General features: G+C 48.3%; 1 protein-coding gene and 1 long non-coding RNA gene across 7 annotated transcripts in view; one reads left to right on the top strand and one right to left on the bottom strand.

The window, feature by feature from the left end:
* CDH11 (cadherin 11) overlaps positions 1-21,492 on the bottom strand; it is a 159,291-nt gene that overhangs the window by 136,105 nt on the left and 1,694 nt on the right. The window contains exon 1 of one of the 5 annotated variants that reach the window (XM_054697066.1): positions 15,886-16,197. The exons of 2 other annotated variants lie outside the window; for them this stretch is intronic. The gene's annotated coding sequence lies outside the window, so the exon portion shown is untranslated. Of the gene's footprint in view, positions 1-3,176; positions 3,899-12,104; positions 12,198-15,885; positions 16,198-21,492 lie in introns of those variants that run through there. 2 more of the 5 variants (XM_054697065.1, XM_054697064.1) reach the window with 2 other exon arrangements.
* LOC119249235 (uncharacterized) overlaps positions 20,830-21,492 on the top strand; it is a 206,927-nt gene continuing 206,264 nt past the window's right edge. For both annotated transcript variants that reach the window (XR_008552476.1, XR_008552475.1), the window contains exon 1: positions 20,830-20,882. This is a non-coding gene — a long non-coding RNA (uncharacterized LOC119249235). The remainder of the gene's footprint in view (positions 20,883-21,492) is intronic.

The following is a 21,492-nucleotide window of genomic DNA, read 5'->3' as shown; positions in this document are numbered from 1 at the left end:
CTGTGGCTTGTATGATACGTCTATTAGACAGCACTGAGTCAGAGAACTACCATACTGAGGTACAGTTTATACATTTCAAATGTAAAAGTGCAAAAACAAGGACTGGGGGAGAAAACCGAGTTTTTAAACACCCCCAGAGCAATGCAATTATGATTCATGATTGCAAGGAGAACATTATTTATGACAATTTCTTTGAGGGCAAAGCATGAAACTTTCATTAGCCACAGAACCCTGTCCTCATCAGTCCAGGTGAGGGTTTGATGTGAAAAGAGGAACAATAGATAAACAAATTTTTACAAAGGGAATAGAAAAGGACAAGTGTGTCTTTGAACTTGGATAAAAATTCCAAAGTGAGAAGTATAAACTCACTAACTTCCTATCTGTACAGCAGATGGACTATTACACTTTTACCTCATGGGGTTATAGTGTTTATTAAGTACTAGCATTTATTAAATATTCACTATGTGCTCAGATTTTGCCATCCTAATAGTATCAAAGGGGAATGTGAGGGGAAAAAAGATAAGCCCGGGGTCTCCCTGGTGGCACAAGGGGTTAAGACGCAACCTTTGAAACTGTCCACAGCCTCTGCAGAGCCAGTTTGATCTCCAGCCGGCAAGGGGCAGCAGACCTCTCCTGATTTGCCCGCTGCTCCCCTCAGCAGTGTGTTTCAGTCAGTCTGCCTGTTCTGCTCCCCTAATCTGTCTCTGGTGAATCCTCTCAACCCCTACACCTCTGGCCTGTACTCCAGTTCTTATATGCATAAGTAAATAAATCTTTAAAAGAAAGTATTTATGATAAAAAAAAAGATAAGCCCCTATATACATGGCCACACAGGTGGAAAGAGTTGGCGATGAAATCTCAACACTTTGTCTAAAGCCCTTTAACATGTGAGATTTCAATCACTGCTCTTGAATCATTTTTTTTTTAAGAAACAATTTTTTTTTTAAGATGTATTTATTTATTTATTTATACAAGCACTGGGTACAGTCAGAAGCGTGGGAGGGTAAGAGAATTCACCACAGCCAGAGGGGAGAGTAGAGCAGGCAGAAGGACGGAAGTACACTGCTGAGGGGAGCAGCAGGTGGCAGGAGAGGTCTGCGTGCCATGTTGGACCCTCCTCTGGTGGCCGGGGAGCAGCTGGGGATCGAACCAGCGCTGCAGAGGCCACGGGCAGCTTCGCAGCGCAGCGCTCAACCGCTGTGCCACCGGGACGGCCCTCGAATCAAATTTTTATTGGTGTCCTGAAAATTGAATGGGACAATGAACTTGAGCACATACCAAGATCACAAAGGAAGGGTGCATATATTTATTGCTGTTGTAATGAAGGTGTGACAGAGCACTGAGGGGGTATAGGATTTAAAGCACTCTGTGCCCTATTAGTCCAAAAGAAAAACCCAAGAAGATAAAAAGAAACCTAAGTTGGCTCTGGAAACTCTGATAGCTTAGTAGTGTCTAAGATCCTATGAGAATGGCTGAGTGTTTGGTGGAAATATATTCACAATTCACCTATGATAGATGAAGCTGAGAGAATCCTGGCCTCACCGATAACTAATACATTTAAAATCAGTTCCTTCCTACACATTCAATGCAATGAGCACCTGACCTCATGCCAGCTCTTCTCACAAACTACGTCAGATTTCCAGGTCCAACTTGGCAGACCCACTGCAAGTCACAATATCTTTTATAAAAGGGAAAACATAAATTTCATAGCGATTCAACTATTTAGATAATGTTTCTTTTTAATTTTGTTATGTTTTCCTAAGGGGCCCAGCAGGGCACTGCAAATGAGGCAGAGGCTGAGCCAAATATCGTGGGAGACCAGAGAATTTTCCTAGCTGGTGTGAGCCGCTGCCAGGAATGGCCCCTAGGAGTTTCCCAGGGGTGTAATTGGGTCCAGCGTGCAGGGTGACCTCCATCTCCACATCGTCACCACACAAGGTCACTTCACAAGTAATAGTCACATCTCAGTAACTATCCAACCTGGCAGTTCTGCAATAGACATGATTATTTCCGACAAACTCATTTCTTGTTCAATTTGATATGAAAATTAAAGTTGTATTAGCACAATGTCTCACATTGGAGAGCATGTGAACGGCATCCTCAATGCTCTCCCATCACAGACCTGATGGAGTTTGGAAAGGCAGTGCCACAATGAAGGTTGAGTTACCGTTTCCAAAATAGCTCCATTTTTACATCCAAATCAGCCCCGCACGGGAAGGCATGTTCAGCGGGCCAAACAGATACAATCAATGTAACTTTCTCCGAAGAAAACCGTCTTCAGAAGAAATGTTAATCGAATCGTTTCCCATGCAAATGTAAAAATAGGGGAAACAATACCAGAGATAATATCAATATTTCCAACATTAAGCAAAGACAGGCAATCCTTGAACAGTGATGCTATTGCTGTGATTTAATCAGTTCACATTCTTACCCACACTGCTGTCCTCCCTTGCTTTTTTTTTTTTCAATAGTTAATTTAAATGAGTTGTGGGACAGGTTTCAGAGGCTCTTTGCCAGAACTGAGAACTGAGTTCTGAATTCCCTAGAGCCTACCATCAACTTGCTTTTCATTGTCCAAATAAAAATCTGAACCTAAGAAGCTGAGTTAAGAGGAGAATAATGCATGTATTCGCTGGGTCAAGTGGGGTGACCGGAACTTCTATTTGTACTCTTTAAACAGAATTCAGCTATTCTTCCAGATCCCGCCTGTGGGAACCCTCTTATTTTACAAAAGGGAAATTTTGAGAGCAGACAAGGAGAGCGAGTTCCTTCTCATCCCACAATGAGTTGGTGAACAAAGAAGGAATGGAAAAGGATGGATCTGGTGGTATGCAGATGAACCTCCTTCAAGAATACTTGTGCAGACGAAGAAATGTAAAGCACAGAGACCTTCTGGCCTTTATCTTTATGAACAAGACTTTGCCACAATGATTATGTAATGGCATAATCAATGGCATAATGCAATGCCATAATGTTTAAGACCTAACTCAAACTTGATGCTTCTCAATGTCCCCTTAAAATCAAAGGTAGACGACCCCTTTATCTCTCAGAAGCCTGCGTCCTCATTAACATGCCTCAGCACAGCTGCAATTGACTCCCACATTTTAAACACATTGTACAAGGTCCCAGTATCACACCACATGGGGAGTGTCCATCAGTGGGCAGACTGGACTTACATGTCTTCTTGTCAAGCACCCCTACGATGTGTTGTAAACCCTGGTTGCAACAAAATGTTCTGATGTGACACTTTGGGTGGTATCTTCCCTTCATCTGTGCCAGAGCTGGACAGGAACCAAAATTTCAAGAGAGAACATGCATGTTGGAAATACAACTTCTTTTCTGCCTAACACATCTTTTTAAATATTTAAGTTGCATGCACACATTACAGAAAACATGAAATTCAGTGTCATCTTTAAATCATCCTGTATGCAGCAAAAGCCAAGAATCCATCAATCTGGGATGCATCGCAGGAGTCAGAGCAAAGCTTTTTGGATCTTTTAGGTCAAACCTTTTGCAGCCGTCTATCTGTATGATCTCAGAGGCACCTATTTATGGGCTTGGGAAAATGCAGTAAGAGAACAGGCAAAAGGGCCAGTCCTGGGCACTCAGTAAGCCCTTCACAAAATATCTTCCCATTCTTCATTGTCGGTTGCAAATCACCCCGGAAGCCTCTTAAATCTGTCTCCCTAAAGCAGAGCAGTGAAGGATATGAAATATCAGTTCAAATCCCTGCTTGTCCACTTATTAACTGCACTACACTGGGAAAAGTATTTAACCACCCTGAGTCTTGGATTCCCCGTTTTATAAATGGGGGTAATTATAGCTCCTACCTCATTCAGGTTGTAGTGAGGATAGATTGAAATAATTTATGGAAAGTGCTGAGAACAGTATTTACATAGAGAAATGCTCAGTACACATCAGCTATTATAATAATGCCACCACTGTGGTCCCTGCTTCATCATCCCTGCCTTAATACCCTCTCTCTGCCACTGCCACTGCCCCTGCTTAGAGTCTCTGTCCCTTTTCACCAGTTCTCCCCAATGTTGCTCCAGAGATCATTTAATAAAGCATTGGACATGACACTCCCTTGCTCCAAACTCAGCAAAGCCACCCTCATACCTAGGGATTAAAGTCCAAAGCTTTGCATTTGGCATTCAATGGACTCCACAAAGGGTTCCAAACTCATCACCCAGCAGGTACCCTCTGCCCACGAGCACCTGCAGGCTTATTCTGCTCCAACCAACGGAATCTGTGTTCACTTCCAGGTGTTTTTGCCCACATGGCTCCTTCCCTAGGATGCTAAGATGTGATGGCCAAAAACTCCCCAAGCCAAGTTATTTGCGGGAGAAGATTTGAGAGCCAGACCATTTTAGATCTGGAAAGGATCCAAAAGACCACTTTACAGATGAGGAAACTGAGGTTAATTGGCTTGTTCAAGGCCACACAGCTATTTATCAGCAATGCCAAGGCAGCTTTAGGCTGGTCTGCCCGGACGGAGGGAACCACAGGGCAGACTATTAAGGAAAATTTGTCAGCAGTTGGCCTCAAATTTGCTGACAGGTAATCTTTCTCCACCCGTGAGAAATGAGACAGAAGCTATGCACCCAATAAGCAAAGAACACAAGGCATGGCTCTCGGCAAGGGAGTCTTTGGGGCTTGCAGTGCAGGGCACGGTGGGGACGGGGTTGATGGGGAGAGGGCAGCTGAAATGAATCTGAAGGCTCCATCCTTCAAAGATGTGTCCTCTCAGGCTGCATCAGTCTTGTGACTAATGCTCGCACACGCACTGCCAAAATTTGCTGAAGTTGAAGATTCTCTATGATGTTTGCAGTAGCAATGGTGATGAATAAAACACAAGAATCACCAGTGCATTACTTGGAAGGCAAGTGAGCCCAGCTTTAACTGCTAAGTTGTGATTTTTACTCTAAAATAATAATACTAATAGTGACACTTCATTTATATAGTGCTTCTTAGGTCCCCAAGAATAAAAATAAAAATGAAAACTGTATCTTATATTATAGCCATGTCAGTATATAAAGCAGATAACAGAGCAGGTCAGTTCGAAACATCTCCCTTTATTACTCAGATATTTTAGGGCAGAGTGTTGTGAATTGGAATTAATTGTATAAATGGACCCTGATTTTCCAATTTGAGTTTAGAATTTAAATAGTGTTGCTGCTATCATCAATGAAATGGTTTATAAGCCATTTAAATATGTTGTTAAATTGGGCCTCCCTGGTGGCACAAGGGGTTAAGACGCAAACTATGAAGCTATCCACAGCCACTGCAGCACGAGTTCAATCCCCCGGCCTGCCGGGAGCAACCCATATGGAGCAGCAGACCTCTCCTGACTCGCCCTCGCCTGCTGCTCCCCTCAGCAGTATATTTCAGTCAGTCTGCCTGTTCTGCTCCCCACTCTGTCTCTGGTGAATCCTCTCAACCCCTACATCTCTGGCCTGTACCCCATTCTCTTGTATGCATAAATAAATAAATCTTTAAATAAATAAATAAATATGTTGTTAAATATTTAAAATCTTTAAATATGCATGTTTAAATAAGTAGATAATAGAAAGTTGGTAACTCCTGGTAAAGCTGCCCAGCCAGGCTCACCTGTGTTTGGTTAGTCATCCCTGTCTGTGGTCTGGATTTGTGTCCATGGTGACCAGTTGGGGAGTAGCACGTGGAGGTCGACATGACTGGATCCAAGAGTTCTGTGCTGTTTGGTGATGGCCGAGTCAGGTCTGGGCAAAGGGCTCCATCAAACACAAAATCAAAGCCATGCTGTGGGTTCAACTATCTGACCCATTAGGCAGGCTGTGGAGAGTCAGAAGATTTGAAACCCGGAGCTTCCTGTGAAGGCTTAGCTCTCTGGGTAAGATGATGCTGATTCCTTTCAAAGGTGCTCAGACAGAATGGGCCTGACTGCACTTGCTGTTCCGACTTGTACACCTGAATGCAGTGACAACTTCCCCTGGTCAGCCCATCCTTGGGATAGGGATAGGGACCCAGGCTGCCAGAAGGGTGTGGAACTGTCCTCTCCTCCCTAGAAGCTGGGATGTGACTTGGGTCCACTTGTATATTCTTATAGGGGCATCTTTCATGCTCCCATCAATGCCTGGGAGAGTTGCTATGTATTCCATCTTGGCTCCATCAAAATATTTGGCTTGAATCTGGAAAATTCCTGTTTATCTAGTTGCCTTTGGATTAGGGATCAAGTATGGATCATGTCCCTACATTGGCCTTCTTTCCCTCCAGATAATAATTTGTGGACATTATGCATGGGCTCCATAGCCAGTATCCACATACCCTGCCCTGTCCTTCCCTTTCAAGAGACCAAGCCATCCATACTCCTTGCAGCTATGTTCTCTGCCTATGCCGCAGCTGCCTGTAGAAATCCCTCCTCACCCGCTGAGCTCCATCACTGGGCTTTTGCAACCCTGGCTCAGGTCAAATGCAACTCTTAATGCTTAATAAAGGCTCTCTCCACTCCATCCTCACACCTCGACATCTAACTATCTGACGATCAACATTTTGTTCAGGGTTTGAGTCAAACCCCAAAGCCAGAAAGCCCACTCAGGACCACAGTGGGCAAGGTTTCTGACAAGCCGTGCAAGGATACACAGGGAAAGGAAACCATTCAGGTTTCATGGTTCAAAGCAACAGAAACAGACTGGGTGGCACAGATCTTGCAGGAAGATTAGAAAAGGAGGCTCAGAAAAGCGTCAGAAGGGTCAGAAGCATGGGCAGTCAGAACCACAGGCCAGATTCTGCAGGGAGCTAGGAGGGTGGTGGCACCTCGGCTGTCCCTGCTGGACATGGGAAGCTTTAGCTCACCCTCCCACCCCAGGGGTCCTGGAAATCGATGCTACTGTAGCCACAGCCACAATGACCAGCGTGACACTTCATGGTCAGTGGTGGAGTGTGTGTGTGTGTGTGTGTGTGTGTGTGTGTGCACATGCACGCCTACAAATGCATAAGCTACTGAACCCAAATTTAAAACATACTAGGTTAAGCCAAGTTGGTGTTGTAATTTCCGGGAGAGACAACGAAGCAACTCTCTGCCTCATTGCTCTCTGGAGTAGAAGGAGGGCTCTTCTTTATATAGAGAATCTTATTACGGGTTAGACTCCAAGTGCAGATCCCAATGCTATGCAGTCAAACAAACCGACAAGTCAAAAAAAATGACAAATATGCACTACGACCAAATAGGGCCATGTTGAATATGGTATCGAGGGCGTGGACTCACTCAGAAGACAGCATCTGGTGTGGATTAACTAGATTCTGGTCCCTGCTTCTATTCCAGTCATTTCTGTTGCTATTGTCTCATAGCCTGGGACGAGGAAGGATGACAGATATATCAGACAGCAGGCTAAAAATTTTAAAATATCTTGGGAGACAGTATCAATGACCCAAACCTCACAATAAGCAATGTAACAGAGGTAACAATAGCATGCCTGATGTTAAGCCTTTTTATATATTAATATTTGTGTATTATATGCTTTATATATTAATACCATTTAATATCCAAATTGCCCTATAAGGCAGGGAATATTAACCCAGGGTTACAGCTGGGGAAATTGAAAGAGACACAGTGACCTTTGCAGCTGGAGGTGGCCACACGGAGCGAGGCAGTCTGACTTCAGAGTCGGCGCCACCACAACCGAAAGTGCCTTATCATGTCTTCGCTGCACAGGGACAGGTGGGGAAATGTGACTTAACAGCAGCACATAAGGAAAAACAAATAAACAAATAAACTGTGGAGCATAAGTCCTCTGGGTGATGTGGCTGGCAATAAAAGCTAATGTAATGTAGCCTTGGGCTGCAATAAAAGAAGTGTGTAGAAGGGAGTTGATAGACCGGAGTCTAGCTGCCTAGATTTCTGTCTCCAGCCGTTCCCTCTGAGGGGAGCTGGAGCAAGAATGAATGGGGTGTTCACTATGGAGGTGTTATACTGGGGAGAAGGCATCCTGGCAGCTAACTTAAATGTGGAACAATTGCAGTGGGGAGGGAGGATCTATTCTGCGTGACATCAAAGACTTGCATCAAGGAATTCCATCTTTGGGGAGACAAGGTTTGGTTCAATCTGAGAAGTATTTCTTACAGTGAAAACTGCCAGTGTCTCATGGTTTAATCAAAGGGGAATGAGCTCCCTTTCACCTGAGATGCCCTAGTCCTCACCAGCACACAGTGACCATGACTTGAACAGCTGGCAGGGCTGTGCATTGCCCTGGGTGGCCCTTGGGTGCCCACCCTCCAACCCAGAAGGCAATTCTGTCATTCCATCCTTAGTTGCTGAAGCAGATATGATGTGTCCTTCCTGCGGCCTGTTTATTCACACTTCCTCTGAAGTACTCACTGTACCGAGCCCTGATTTTTCATAGACCTGGTACATTCTTGACATTGATATCATGAGCCCTCTGAAGGAAGGCTTTATGATTTAACTATTTCTGTGTGCCCCAGCCAGGGCCTTTTATTAAATTAGGTGACAAAGTAAGACTTTTGAAATGGATCTCAAACCAAACCCTAACAGAGAACATTGAGAAGACCTGGGGAAAGCCAGGTGAGGACACTGTATTTACCATGTTACCTATGGAGACTTGGAAGAAGGTATCAGTGGCAGGTGACTAGAAAGTTGGACAGAGCTGAAGGCCAGGATCAAATGGCACGTTGTGCAATATTATCAAATAATGTATCAAATGACACCAAAAACGCTGACTTACAGATAATAGATATTCATTCATCATCAGAAAATCTCAGGCAAGGTCTCACAACTTAACTGTCCAAAGATATAACGGGTTGAGTGTTGAGCTGATAATGTGCTTAAGTAAGAATCAGATCATGTGCATATTCATTAAAAGAAAAAACACTGGGGCCTCCCTGCTGGTGCTAGGGGTTAAGTCTCAGCATTATGAAGCTATCCGCAGCCACTGAAACATGAGTTTGATCCCTGCCCAGGGAGCTAACCCACGTGGCACAGCAGACCTCTCCTGTCTCGCCTGCTGCTCCCCTCGGCAGTATATTTCAGTAGATCTACCTGTTCTGCTCCCCACTCTGTCTCTAGTGAATCCTCCCTCTCCACTCCACACCTCTGGCCTACACCCCAGTTCTTGTATGCCTAAATAAATAAAAATCTAAAAAAACACCTTTTGCATAAGGACAGTGGAAAGACATGGAGTTAAGAGGCAAAACCCAGCTCTTGTTCCACCTGCCTCTGAGAACTCACTGTGTGATTTCAGGCAAGTGATGATTCCTCTCTGGATCCCAGGACCCTCATCTCTACACAAAGGTTGACTAGAATAGCTTATAATTTGGTGGAAGACTTCAGACATCTGATTCCTGAGTGTTCTGCTTGGTAAATTGCATCATCTGACCTCATCACAGGAAATAGCTGGTCCCGTCACTGTGCAGAGGTTACACTACCATAGGGGACCTGCCTTAAGATGCCACACGTCACAAGAGACAGTGACAAAATGAAGCCGAAAGAAGGGAAGAGATGAGGATGGAGAGGTTTGGGAATTATCTCATCAGATTAGTGGATACAGTGATTGAGCATCCTGACACAATGGTTAAGTCTGGAGTCTGGTGCCCGCGTTGGAATCTCAGCTTAGTCCACTACCAGCTGTGAAACACTGGTACGTCTGGAGTTTTTTCCTCTATAAAAAGCTAGTAACAATTTTAGCAGCTCACCAAGTCACTGTGGGTAAATCTCACATTATAAGAATGTTCTGAGCATAGTGCCTAAAACTAAGTACTCAATAAATGCTGGATTTTGACTATTATCTGATACTAATGTTGAAAATTTGTAGGTGTGTCAGGAGAAGGAAAAAGTGATGGGGAAAAGCTCAGGCAAAGTGTAACTTCCGAGAGAAAGTTACAAAAGAGGGGGTCATTTAATTCCTTGTGTGATGGGAATTTTAATGAATGGAATTGATGAATCACCTTTCCTGTCATGTCTGCCTGGGAGGTAATGAGCAGGTCGTCATCAGGACATTGAAGAAGTTACAGGATTAATGGCAAACAGAAAATCTACAAAAAAGAGAGTTAAACCAGAAGCTCCTTTCATAGAAAAGATCTGGGATCATGTAGGGGTCCAAGCGGAGTGTAAACTCAGCTCTCTGGCCAGATGTCCTTCTCCTGAGACTTGGGGAGATCTGGGCTGGCACCGGGCATGACATGTAATAGAGAGCTACTGGGCAGGTGGAGTCAGAACAGGTTGGGAAACCCAGGTTTCCAGCCTTGTGAGCTGGGGGCAAGTTCTGGGTGCTTCTCCCCATCTGTAAGATGAAGGTGATCGTACTGTCCCTACTGGGGCTTGCATAAAATAAATAAGCTGGGCCTCCCTCGTGGCACAAGGGGTTAATAACAGTACTATGAAGCTATCTGCAGCCTCTGCAGCACTAGTTCAATCCCAGGCTGGCCAGGGAGCTACCCACATGGCGCAGCAGACCTCTCCTGACTCGCCCACTGCTCCTCTCAGCAGTGTATTTCAGTCATTTCGCCTGTTCTGATCCCCACTCCATCTCTGGTGAATCCTGTCACCCCCACCACCACCACCACCCCCACACCTCTGGCCTATACCCCAGCTCTTGTATGCATAAATAAATAAATCTTTAAAAAAATAAAATAAATGAGCTACCTACCAGGTACAGCATCTAGCACCTAGGGGGGGTTCTCAGAAAGCTAGCTCTCTCCCCTTCCCTTCTCAGGGAGACACAGGCAGCTCTTTCTTTTCATTGTGAGGCGTGCTCCGAAGGGAATGCGGGCCTGGGGTAGGAACAGATGACACAAGTAGACTACAGATGGGACACAGCAGGACAATCTGGAAGGTCCAGGAGCCTTGGAATGCCCAGCCCGACTGTGATATTGAGTGTGAAAACAGTTGGAAAACCATTAAGGGCTGCATGAGGGTGAAAGTTCCTGTTATTTTTAACACTGTGCCAAATCACTATGCTTTTTGCCTGGGCCTGAGGACGACCACAGACAGGGCCAGGCTCCGTCAGCTGTAGTCTTTGGCATGAGTCAAAACTGTCACCGTTCAACTCCCTTAAAATCCCAAAGTACATTTGCCTGAAAAACAAACAGGAATATTCTTGAACCAGAGATGATTTATCAAGAGACTAATCATGGAAGCTGGTCCGGAATAGCAATGATCCCCTTGTAGAGGAAGGCAAACCTGTGATGAATATCTCAACATCACATGCTCAGCAAACTTTCCTAGTAAGGTCTTATTACTTCAGGGCAACTTAGCACAGCAACCCCTAGGTAGAAGCAATGGAGAAAATGCATAAGTAGGAAGGAGACAGACACTTTTCAAAAGCCATAATTATCTCTAAAATCTTGACTGTCTCTTGAATATTTTAAATGGCAGAGGGATGGATCACTTAAACTTATGAAATAGTTCCAGAAAGCGCAGGCACTAATAAACAATTCATCACTAGTTGGGAGAGGCTTCAGTTGCCAGCAATGCTCCGTGTAGGATTTGGGGCTAATAATTACAAGGCAGAACTGCTACCTGTAACCATGAGTCTATAAAACCCAGTCCCACGGGCCTCCCCGGTGGCGCAGCGGTAGAGCGCTGGGTTGCGAAGCTGCCCGCAGCCTCTGCGGCGCCGGTTCGATTCCCGGCTGCTCCCCGGCCACCGGAGGAGGGTCCCACATGGTGCGCAGACCTCTCCTGCCACCCGCTGCTCCCCTCAGCAGTGTACTTCGGTCCTTCTGCCTGTTCTGCTCCCCGCTCTGGCTCTGGTGAATTCTCTCACCCTCCCGCGCTTCTGACTGTACCCAGTGCATGTATAAACAAAACAAATGAACAAACAAATAAATAAATAAATAAAACATGCCTCTATAAAAAAAAAAAATAAAATATTAAAAAAAAAAAAAATAAAAAAAAATAAAACCCAGTCCCAGGTCTATTTCAGAGGACAAAAGGCCTCAACACTTACTGAGCAATTATCATGAACATGGCATTGCACCGTTTAAAATAAGATAAATTCACATTTTATCTTTTCAGCAATCTAGCACGTTGACATTATTATTAGCCCCATTTTTACAGATGAAGCATCTGAGCCTTGGAGCAGTTATGTAGTTTATTCTTAGGTACATACTCTGTGAGCTGCGGAGCAGGGATTGAGAAGAACAGAACTGCTGGGCAGGGTTGAATTCGGGTGGGTCAGGCGAGGTACCTTCCTTGGGCACGAAATATAAAGAGATGTGAAAAAAAATATAAAGAATGTGAAAAAAAAAACCCTCAGTAATCAAGATAAATCATAATTTAATGCAATGTTTGAATAATCAAGATAATGACACAAATGTATGATGAGCTAAATATAAAAATTTTAAATAAAGACAGTATCTAACCCTGTTCTTGCAAGCCCTGGCCTCCCCTGCTCCCTGGGCAACACTTCCTCCAAATCCTACCACTGCTCTGTAATATTGGAAATGTCCTGAGCATTCCAGGACATGATCATGGGTAAAATATCCCCAGAGCTCTATGGTGGGGTGGTGCAAAGTCATTTCACCTGATAGGTCTATCCCTACCATCAATGGGGCTTGTTCTGATTGAGAACAAAATTGTGTGGGCCTCCCTGGTGGCGCAAGGGGTTAAGCACAGCATTATGAAGCAGTCTGTTGCAGTCTGTTGCAGCCTCTGCAGCACAAGTTTGATCCCCGGCCGGCCAGGGAGCTACCCACATGGCACGGCAGACTTCTCCTGTCTCGCCTGCCGCTCCCCTCAGCAGTGTATTTTGGTCAGTCTGCCTGTTCTGTTCCCCATTCTGTCTCTGGTGAATCCTCTCACCCCCCTGCACCTCTGGCCTGTACCCTCAGCTCTTGTATGCATAGGTTGAGTCTTAAAAAAAAAAAAGAATACAACTGCTTGGACTGCAGTCCCCTCCTCTTAAATTGTCCCAGTTTGCTCTCACTGGATGCAGAGGAACGAAGGCTGAAAAGAGATCTCCCCAGTGTCTTAAACTAAAACCAGGGAGGGGGCTCTACCACTGTGGATGCTACGTGACACTGAGGACAAAGTTGTACCTCCAAGCCATTTTCAAGAAAGCCCACTGGGGCCTCCCTGGTGGCGCAGCGGTTGAGCCCTGGGTTGCGAAGCTGCCTGCAGCCTCTGTAGCACCAGTTCGATCCCCGGCCGCTGGGCGAGGGTCCCACATGGCGCGCGTCCCACATGGCGCGCAGACCTCTCCTGCCGCCCGCTGCTCCCCTCAGCAGTGTATTTCATCAGTCTGCCTGTTCTGCTCTCCCCTCTGGCTCTGGTGAATTCTCTCACCCTCCCGCGCTTCTGACTGTACCCAGTGCTTGTATAAATAAATAAATCTTAAAAAAAAAAAAAAAAGAAAGACAGCCCACTGGGAGAAGTAGCCATAATTTGTGAAAATCATCCCAGGACAGAGGACCCTGTCTGATTTCTGGCAAGTGACCAAGTACATGGAGGAAGTGAAGGCTTTTCATCATCTTTCTCTTCACCTGCAACAAACGGGAAAATTCTAGGAAAAGACAGTATTTATTCACAATAACCTTTGAGGAGTACTCAGTGCTAAAGTGAGAGAATAAGATCCAGATCCAGCCACTTATTTTTGTCCTAATTTTTAAAAAATTTTAAATTTTTTTTACATCATTTTTCATTTTTTGCACAATGTATGCATTTTCATCTTGGTTATAGTCCCCCAAAAATTCCCACCACCCTTGTTTTGATCCTACCCTCTTCTCCCCTCCTTTTGACTGTGGCCTGGAAAGCTGTTTATGCCAAGTTTCTGCATTTGGCAGGTCACATGGTCGGGGGACACACACACACACACACACACACACACACACACACCAGTATTTGGCCTGACATCAAAAACAGCATTAATCCCTTTTTTTCCCCTCCCCTTTGCTCCTTTCCTCTCTTCTTCAACCACACACTCCTACCTCATTTAATACCCTGCTGTTTCAAATTCTCTGCTTGGGCAGAAACCTTGACCATTCAGACTAAGAAAATAATGCTTAATCTCAATAAGAAATCCAGCATTTAGCAACTGTCTGATGACTAATTAAGCCAAATAACAATGAAATTGTACCTCCAGTTCTAACAAACGTGCATTATTCATAAGCACTTAAAAGTGCCTTCATTTTTTTAAGTTAAATAAACTGTCCAGTGGTAAGGGAGCATCAGTTTACAAAACACTTTGTCTTACTTTTACCAAGAGCTACTTAATACTCTCTACCATAATCCATTTGCATTGATTCCTCCTTCTTCAACTACCTGTGAATTCCAACACACTCAGAGCCCTGAGGAACTGCACTGCTGATTCACCAGGGAGGCACGCATTCAGTTAAAAAAAAAAAAAAAAAAAGACACAAATAAGTATCCACTTAAGATAGTACTTCTTTTTTCAACAGTGCTTTCCTCTTAATTATAATATAGCATGAGGCTTTTTTTCATTCTTCTGAACTTTCATAATGATACTATCAAACAGTAACAAATATAAATTTGTACAGTCTCAAATATGCAATTTAATCATAAGCAGTAATTTCCATATCACTGAAGATGAAAAAAGTGTCAGCTGATTAAACTCCAGTGCATGAGGACCGATCTTGAATTAAATCCTACTCTCCGTAAAGTTAGGGTTTGTACAGCAATATCAAGAGTGGTTTAAAGGTAGGAGGAAAGCATTTACTCTTATATTAAAACTCCACGCCCCAAAGTGTTTACCAAAGCTCAAACTCAAATCGCTTTTCTTTTGCAAATGAGAAATGGCTGGCAGTGGTCTTCCAAACCTCTTGAAAGAATAGCAGCGATATCAAAGCAGCCTCACTAATATTTCTTCTTTATTCATTCCCTTCCCCTGGCTCTTTCTGCAGAAAATCTCCCCTGATCGCTGCCTCAGTGAGAACTGACCTTGTTTATGGCACATCCCCGCCCCCACCCACCTTCTGCTCAGTCTCAGGTTCCAAGATTTTCTAACTTTCGAGTAAACTCCAGGGTGGGAAGAGGCTGAAGGTAACGGGATTCGCGGACTAGAAAGATGATAATCCTGACAAACTGCTCGAGCAGTAGCCTGAACCAGAGCTAGATTGAATTCGGTCTCTCCTGAGAGGGCCAGACAAGGCTGGTGGTAACAAAACCGCTTTTCATGGTGCCCTCAAAAGCAGATGGGCCCCATGCAGAAAGTTGGAGAAGGGCGCTATTGCCCTCTAGTGGCCATAAATGCAATCTTCCACGAAGAAGAGCCCATTTCCAGAGATGCACAAGGCTCTCAATGTCAGGGTAAAATTATAGCAGAAAGATGTCTAATTATCCTCCTCGAGTGTTTTCTTTAGTCCTTCCTGCTCATTGAGGAGGCTGTGGATGGCTACCGCAGTCACCCTGATGGAAAATCTGGTTCTTACTCCTACTGGGGCACCCGAATATGTCCAACTTTTTATAGCTTTATTTTTGTTCTTTCTGCCAGACCTGTTGATGTTTCCTCCCCAGTCACACATTTATAAAGATCAAAGACCTTTACAAATCTTTGTAAAGGCGGTGATTTTGGAGTGCAAAGGCTGACAAATCAGTGCTTGGTAAATCTAGAATTGGGTTACCTGACAACGCCTTGTGGAACAATGACTGGATTTCAGAGGGGGGAGGGGACACCCCAAACACATTTTGATCCCTTAAATCATTAGCGGGAGAATTTACACAATGCTTGGATTTTCTAGGGGGGGAAGAAAAGATAGGCATTCATAGTTACTGTGCAAGTTTGGCAGCTCAAAAAGAAAAAAAAAAGGATTGCTACCTACTTTCAAACTCTATAGACCACTATTTTGCCATTATTATTTAATCTATGATCATAGCAAAAAAGATCAATGAAGATTAACAAAATGAATGACCAGGCTTCTCAAACATCTGCTTACCTAAATGTATTGAAAACGAAGGAAGACTAAAATCAGATTTTCAGATCTTGTTTAGATGGTTCTGAAAATAGATTTAAATATCACAGATCAAAGTTTATGTGAACTGTCAACTTCATAAGTCACAGACATTCACAGGCAAGGTTCTGAGACGCACTATGCTCCTGGGAGTGGAGCTCTGGCATTGTAAATCAGGCCTTGAGGTCAAAGTCAAGGCGTTTCCCATACAAGGGTCCCCAAACCAGAATCTTTACAAAGCAGCCATGTAATTCTATTCAAAGTAGAAGAAAAACCATGAATTATGAAGACAAGTGCATTAAAGGAGCATGAAATTGATCCGTATTCCCCCAAATCATGGCCTGGCTCTCCAACTCTGCAGCCCCCACCCCCCCACCCCTTGCTGCACAAATAAACAAACAATCAAACACACATCCACAGCCACCACTGCCAAAAGGAAACATGAGTTCTGGGGCACAAAAAAATAGAGCTGTAACTTTTTTTTAAAATTCTCAAATTAACAAAAGATTGCATCTTAATTGAAAATAGAATTTAGGTTTCTAGTAATTTTACTGTCTGGTGTTCTGATAAGAATGCTGAACATAATGAAAGTTCTGAAGTAGTATCAAGATGGCCCACCGCTTCAATTAGAACTATTTTAAAAGCCTATTTTCTAGCAAGCGGTAAGTCCAGTTTGAGTACATCTACATGTCTGGACCTCAACAGATGATTCTATTTCAATCCTTCCAATGCATCTCTGCATTCTCCGCCAGGGGTGGGGTGGAGGATTTCATTTTTTTGTCTATTGGTTTTTTTTTTTTTCCCCAGACAATACAATATGATAAAATGAGCAACTGATGCAGGCTCTAAAATTACAAAATGATAATAATAATCATTATTAATTAATAAAGCATGGATGCAAGATATTTTAATGTATCCATTTAACATGTTGCAAAAGCAAGATGTAAAGGTAATTCTCACTCAAGCAAAGTTCCCTGGCCTCGCGGTTGAAGAGTACTCACATTCCTTTGTACCGGGCAGGATTTCAGTTTTGCACAGAGGCTGGAATTCTAGGACCCACTGGCCAACTGCAAAACTTTGAGTCAGAGCTGGAGACACACACTTTTAGTGACCAGGAGCTTTAGGGTCCCTCTGGTATTGGCCCCAATTTTGCCCCTTTGTTTTGCAACTTTTATCCCTTTGTTCTACTGGCAAAATAATAATAATAATAATAATAATAATAATAATAATAATAATAAGCTCCCTGCTGCTGGGGTTAGGCAGGGGCTACTTCTGGGTTCCAGGGTCTGCATCTCTTTACTTGTAGGAAAGATAATTCCAGAATTAACGAAAGGAAGGCAGCCCCTCTGTTCTCCTTTCTGTGAGGCTCTGGCGTGGAGTCCAAGCTGGCAAATGTGCTGATTGATGGTGGTGAATCCTCGCTCCTGAGAACACTTCTACAGCCCCATTCCCTGGAAAGCCAGACACCCCGCAAAACCATCGATGTCTGCTGCAAGCCCAAGTGATAAAGAAATTGATCCAGGTTCTTGCCAGATTAATTATCGTGGCTTCCCTGTGATTAAACCGAAAACTTACTGCCTCATATTATAACGATAGAAATGATAGGAAGAGGAAAACAAGGAGAGATTTCAGAGTCATCCGACTAAGATTTCTTTAGGAGGAGACGGGAGAGTAGACTTTAAACAAATCTATACCCTCCCGCAGCAGGGTTTCTGGAACAGACCTCCACCCCCCTCCCCCTTAGGGACGACTCTCGTCATGCAGGGATGGCATTATTAAATAATTAAAAGCTGTAATTTCTTAATAGCGGTGCGATAGCCCGTGAAATTCCTGCTGCATTATCAGCAAAAGCAACAGGGCTTTTCCCAGCATCTAGAAAACCCGGGAAAGGGTAGGGAGGCGTGAGAAGCCCCCACCCCGGCTCCCCAAAAGCAGGGCCTTGGCAAGAAAGGGTAAGAAAGCGCGACCCGGGGGCCTCTCCAACCCCACTTTCCTTGGGGACTCTTTTCTTCACAGCGCGAGGCGAGCCCTCACGCAGCTCCTCCCGGGTTCTGGGGCAAAGGGTTGCTCTCCTCGCCGCGCACCCCATCTCGCCGGCTTCTCGGCGCTCGCCACCCCGGCACGCGTTCCGGGGCAAAGCTGAGGGAGGGAGGTCGTGCGTGCGGGGAGCTGGCGAGGCTTGGCGCGCTCCGGGAGGAGGAGGCGCAGGCTTCGGGGAAGGTTGTTGGTTCGCAAAGTTAAAGCGAGCCAGAGGCAGCCCGAGTCGGAGGCGCCCGCGGATCTACCCCTGGCTGGCGGGAGCTGACGAAGCCCCCCCGGAACTCCCGAACGGACCCCGGCTGGAGGGTTGGAGCGCGCGCCGCAGTCAGCAGCCCCAGAGCCGCAGTCAGCGCACCCAAACCCACACTATAAAAGTGCGGGGCGATCGCCGACCCCAGCAGGGTCCCTTCGCTTCCCCGGGGCTTCCCCGGCGGTCGCGCGTGGAGGAACCCCGGGGAGTGCTCGGCGGGGATCCGGGAGGAAGGGGTAGGAACCCTGCAGAGCGCGGTCACGTCGCCGCTTTCGGAGAGAGGCGCAGCGCGGGCGGGCGCGGCGCGGAAGGCGACTTTCCCCGGAGCCCTGACGAGGGGCCACTGGCGACCCCGGAGCGCAGCCCTGCAGCCTCCAGTCCCAGCCGGGGGGCTCCCCTCTCCCGCGGCCTCGGCGCAGACCCCGGAGGAGGCCGGAGCGGGCCAGGGAGGCTGGAGCGCACATCTGGCGCCTCTGCCCCCTGCGCTACACGCGCCCACAGCTGGCTCCCTTCTCCCCTCCTGATTTTTAAACAAATCTTCTCTCACCTCCTCCCTCCTCCCCCCACCCTTTTCTGCTTTGCATTAGAGAAACCTTCACGAGTCACATCTCCTCCTCCGAACCTTCTCCTCCAGAGATTCCCCCCACCAACCCCAACCCCCAGAAACCCCATTCGGGCGAGAAGGGGCTGGCGGCGCGCCTCACCTGGTGCCCGGAGGGTGGGCGCGAGCTCGGGGCCGTCGGTCCCTGGAGCAGGGCGGGCGCAGCGGTGTCAGCCCCAGCCCCGGCCCCAGCCCGGGTCCCATTCACAAGTCGGCGGCGGCTGCGAGCGGCCCCCGCGGCATCTGCTCGCGACGCTCCCCTCGGCTGGCGGCGGCCGCGGAATGAGCTGCCGAGCGCGCTAGTGGCAGGAATGAGAAACCGGGGGGAGGTGGCGGGCGGGCGGGCGGGCGGGGGGGTGGGAGGGAGGGAGGCCGCCGCTGGGAGGGAAGCGAAGGGAAGGGCGGGGGGCGGAGGGGAGTCGAGGCTGCGAGACGCGGCGAGCTGGGCCTCGCGGAGGCTGCGGGGGCCGACCCGCCCCGGCCCCTCCCCTCGGGGGCCCGGAGCTGCCAACCCTGGATTCGGGGCCGCCCCTCCCGTCCCGGGTCGCTGCACTCCGGCTCCCTTGGGGCTCAGACAGAGTCTGGAGCGACCGAAGTTGGGCTCCAGGGACGTGCAGCCAATCAGGGAGGACGGAGGAGGGAAATTGGGGAGGGGTTGGGAGCCCCCTGTTTCCCCCTTAGCCCAAATCCGCTCCAGCTGGGCAGGCTGGGCCTTTGCCCGGGAGGCCTGGGTGGTGGGAAGGGGAGAAGCATCGCCTAAGTGGAGGAGGCGATCGGTCGGTCGGGATTTGGCCCCCCTCATTCTACCACCCCACCTTCCGAAAATCCCTCCACGCTGGCGGCCTCTGCCGACCCCTCTCCCCCCGCCCCCCACCCCGCAGCACCCTGTCTCTGGCAAACTCTGCTTGGGGTGCAGCGGAAAAGCCTCGGGGAGAGAGACTTAGGACTTGGCAAGAGCACGTCCCTGTCCTCGCCCACTCCCAGCTTTCCCCGTCGCCCCATCACCCAGAGCCGCCCGTGCTGGGGGGCGGGGAGGCAGGAGCGCTTCGCCTGGCGCAGCCTGGGGTCCGTGTCCCCAAGGTGGCCCGGGTCCCCGCCTCCGACAGACAGCAGTGGGCCCCGCACGTAGCTTCACTTGTTGCCTCAGGCCCCTCCCGCACACTCGCTGCCACTCGTCGGAGTGTGCGGTCGGGCGGGAGGGGCGCAGCCCCCCTCTGTGCTCCCGTGCACCCCAAGGAGCCCGGGCTCTCTCGCTGCCCTCGTGGAGTCTCGGGGAGACGAGACCGGCGGGGCCAGGGAATCTGGCCAGGGACTGGGCGGGGCGCTCGGATCCGGGGAGCGGCGCCGGGACCCGCGCACACGGCAGTTGGAAGTGGGGAGGGGCGCAACTGGTCCGGGGTGGGGGGGAATCCCCGACCTAGGACAACTTTCCAGGGTGGGGGCGGCGATCAAAGAAGAGGAGGGGGGACTGCGAGGCAGCACGCGGGCGAAGGGTGAAAAGGAATCCTCGGGCGGGACCGGGGTGCGGATGGAAAGCAGGGAGGAGCCCGCGGAGGTGGGTGCGCAGGGCGCGGAGGGGGAGCCGAGGCGAGAAGGGAGCAGCGGGGCCGGGAAGTTAACGGAAAACAGAGGAGGCCGAGGAAGGACGAGAGAGGGAGCAGGGAGCGCGAGCCAAGAGCCGCGAGCGGAAAAGCCGGCGGCCCCGCGCCGCCCCGGGGCTCCACGCCTCCTGCCCGCGCCCCGCGAGCGCGCGCACCCCGGGCGAGCCGGGGCGATCCGGGTACCACACCCGCCCCCTCCGCGTCGCGCGCCGCCCGCCCAGCCCGACCCGGCGCCGGGAACGCCCGGCGCGCTCCTCCGTGGCCCGCGGGGCCTGCGCGCCGCCCGTGCCTCAGCGGGGACTGGGGGCGCTCAGTCTCCAGGCGCGCAGGCCCCTCGCTTCAGCGCCCCCGCCGCGCGGCTCCGAAGAGCCAGGCCTCGGGCACCAGGTGCCTCCAACGCCACCTCCCGCGCGCCCGCCGCGCGCGAGGAACTCGGGAGCCGACGGGCGAGCGCTTCCCGGGGCGCTGCGGGCCGCGTCTGCCGCCACAGGTTGGTCAGGGACCCCGAACCCCTTCCACACGCCACCGCCTTGCTTCCTCTCTCAGCCCCCGGGGCCTTTCTTTTCACCAGCCACCTCAGGCTGCTGAAAGCCCCAAAACTTGGAGTCTGTCCCAGAGCGCTACCCCCACTCCCCACAGGCTAAAGGGGCACAGTGTTGGGGTGATGGGGTGCACCGGCCTTGCTGTTGTAGTTTATGAACGGAATTGCACAGGGGAGAAAGTGGACACGCTCCCTCACGCTCCCTCATGCTCCCTCACAGATGCTCAAAGTTTGCTCCGGTTTGGCTGCTATTGTCTGAATTGCTTTTATACCTTTATACCCAGAGTATCTGTGACCTGCAGATGAGCCTTAAGAGAAAATTTTTGCCAGGCAGTTTTAGAGAGAGAAAAAAATGCAGAGGAAAAAAAAAAAAGTCTTCTAGTTTTTATGGAAAGATAACCATACTTCATCCTTTCCACCTGAGCTGTCGCCCTCTAGTTATGTACACACCAAGATGTGAGGGTCACTCACACCAAGATGTCGGTGTGAGTTAGGACATTGAGACATGAGGAAAACTTCAGTTAATTCCATTTGGGAGGCCCATTTGAAGATGAGCCTT

This window comes from Talpa occidentalis, unplaced genomic scaffold (assembly GCF_014898055.3).
Source record: "Talpa occidentalis isolate TD23 unplaced genomic scaffold, MPIMG_talOcc4v2.1 talOcc4.17, whole genome shotgun sequence".
Lineage (NCBI taxonomy): Eukaryota > Metazoa > Chordata > Mammalia > Eulipotyphla > Talpidae > Talpa > Talpa occidentalis.
Note: the sequence above shows the minus strand (reverse complement) of the source record. Positions and strands in the feature narration are given on the sequence as shown.